The following is a 3,085-nucleotide window of genomic DNA, read 5'->3' as shown; positions in this document are numbered from 1 at the left end:
GCATTGGAATGGGCTGCCCAGGGAGGTGGTGGAGTGGCTGTGCCTGGAGGTGTTGCAGCCAAGCCTGGCTGGGGCACTTAGTGCCATGGTCTGGTTGGTTGGCCAGGACTGAGTGCTAGGCTGGGCTGGCTGAGCTTGGAGCTCTTTTCCAACCTGCTTGATTCTATGATTCTAAGAAAGCAAAATAAAATAAGTGAAAAAATATCTATTTTCATTTCTTTACTTCTGTTTCCTATTCTTATTTTTTCTACAGGGACGTACAGACCCCTAAAAACCTCTACAGACACCTGTAGACATTTACAGACTTCCAGAGACCCCTACAGATCACTCAGTGTAGCTACTGACACCTCGAGACCAATGCAGACCCTGCAGACTCATACAGATCCCTCTAGACCTTTGAGACCCCTGAAGTGGCCTACAGACTGCTACAGAGAGGTACAGACCTGTACAGACCCCTGCAGACATTTGAAAGGCACCTATAGAACCCTGCAGACACCTACAGACCCCTACAGATGTCTACAGACCCCTAAAAACCCCCACAGACACCTACAGACCTCTGTAGACTTCCAGAGACCCCTACAGACCTCTGTCTGTAGCTACTGACACCTCAAGAACCCTACAGACCCCTCTAGGCACTTTTGAGGCCCATGCAGACCTCTACAGACCCCTAACAACCTCTACAGGCTGCTGCAGACCTCTACAGCTGCCTCCAAAACTCTGCACACCTGTAACACACCTGCAGACCACAACAGACATCTAAGAGACCGCTACAGACACAGAGACCTCTACAGATCCCTGCTGACCCATACAGGCCTTTAACTGACCCCTACAGACACCTGCAGACTCTAAAAGATACCTACAGACCCATGTAGACCTCTTCAGACCCCTCCAGACTCTTGCAGACCCTGCAAAGGCACCTCCAGACCCTGCGAGACCTTTAACAGAGCCCTGCATACCACTGAAGACCTCTACAGACCCCTCCAGACACCCAGAAGGTACCTACAGATCCCTCCAAACCTCTGTAGACCTCTACAAGGTACCCAGAGACCCCTCCAGACTCAGGCAGACCTCTACAGACTCCTAAAAGACACCTACAGACCTTTAAAAGGTACCCACAGACCCCTGCAAAACCCTCCAGAACTCTACAGACACCTGCAGATCCATACAGAACTGTACAGAACCCTCCAGACCCCCTATAGAGCTCTACAGCCTTTGAAAGGCACCTACAGACCCTTGAAGACACCTGTACAGACCCCTAAAGCCCTCCACAGGCACCTATAGACCTCTAAAGACTTCCAGAGACCTATCCAGACCCCTAAATGTACCTGCAGATGCCTCCAGATGCATGTAGACCCCTAAAGACCTCTACAGACTTATACAGAAGCCTTTATGAGACCTGTACAGGCATCTACAGACCTCTACAGACAGAGGCCTGTACAGACTTCTACAGAACCCTGCACACCCCTAAAGCAGTCTACAGACTCCTGCAGCCATGTACAGACCATTACAGACCCATGTAGAGCCCTGAAGGCCTCTCCAAACCTCTGCAGCTACTTGCAGACCCCTACATACTTCCACAGACAGCTAAAGACCTCTACAGGCATCGACAGACCTCTACAGGTATCTACAGACGCCTGCAGGTGCCTAAAGATCTCTACAGACCCATAAAGATCCCTCCAGACCTGGAAACAATGCCTGCAGACACCTCCAGACCTATACAGAAACCTCCAGTCACCTACTGATCTCTACAGACCCTTACAGACCTTTAAAAGGCGCCTGCAGACCCCTTCCAGCACCTCTACAGAACCCTACTGACCCCTCTAGTCACACAGCACTCCAGGGGCACAAGAACCTCCCTTGTCCTGCTGCCCACACTGCTCCTCAGCCAGCCCAGGATGCCATTGGCTCTGCTGCCCACCTGGGCACTGCTGCCTCCTCTGCAGCTCCTCTCTGCCAGCACCCCCAGCTCCCTCTCTGCCTGGCTGCTCTCAGACACTCTGTCCCCAGCCTCTAGTGCTGCTTGGGGTTGTTCAATCTCAGAACCCTGCACTTGGCCTTGTTCAATCTCATCCCATTGGCCTCTGCCCACCCATGCAGCCTGGCCAGGTCCCTCTGCAGGGCTCTCCTACCCTCCAACAGCTCCACAGCTGCTCCTAGCTTGGTGTCATCTGCAAACCTACTGATGCTGGACTCAGTCCCCTGGTTCAGATCATCAGTAACACTGAACAGGACTGTGCCCAGCACTGATCCCTGGGGCACAGCACCAGTGCCAGCTGCCAGCTGGCTGTGGCACCATTCACCACCACTCTCTGGGCCCAGCCCTCCAGCCAGTTCTTGACCCATTTCAGAGTGAATCTGTCCAAGCCATGAGCTGACAGCCCTACCAGGAGCTTGCTGTGGCAGACGCTGTCAAAGGCCTTGCTGCAGTCCACACAGACTACATCCACAGCCTGCCTCACAACCACCAGGCAGCACCCTGACCGTAAAAAGAGATCAGGTTGGTCAGGCAGGACCTGTGCTTCCTAAACCCATGCTTATCTGGAGACTTGCTGAGGGTGCCCTCGATCCCACTGTCTCTATCACTGATACTGACCACGGTGCCCTCCTTTGTCCCCCACCAGGGGTGGGGGTGCCAGGCATCCTCGAACCCAGCCGACCTGGGAAAGGATAAGAGCCCCTTCCCTGGGGGCACGGCCCCGCTGCTGCCGCGGGGAGGGCGGACAGAGCTGCCGCAGCGCCGGGGGCGGCTCACGCCGGTCCCAGCTACGCGAGCAACTCGTGGATGCGTGATTCTCTTGGTCCAGGTGGTCTCCTTGCCCCCCCTGGGCGCTCCAGAGCCGCCTTTGCCGCTGCTTCCCTCTGGAACGCGGTTTCGACGCTACATTATGAAAATAATAATACTATAAAAAATAACCCCGTAAACCAATCCGAACTATAAAAAACATAAAATCTATAAAAACACAGCACCGTCACTCGGCTCCAAACGCAGATGCGTTAGAGGAGACCCGCGATGCAGGCAGGCGGGCGCAGCACACCGAGCGGCGCAGCAGCGGCGCCAGCACCGCTCGCACCCGGCCACTGTGTG

Source organism: Pogoniulus pusillus, chromosome 24 (assembly GCF_015220805.1).
Source record: "Pogoniulus pusillus isolate bPogPus1 chromosome 24, bPogPus1.pri, whole genome shotgun sequence".
NCBI classification, from domain to species: domain Eukaryota; kingdom Metazoa; phylum Chordata; class Aves; order Piciformes; family Lybiidae; genus Pogoniulus; species Pogoniulus pusillus.
Note: the sequence above shows the minus strand (reverse complement) of the source record.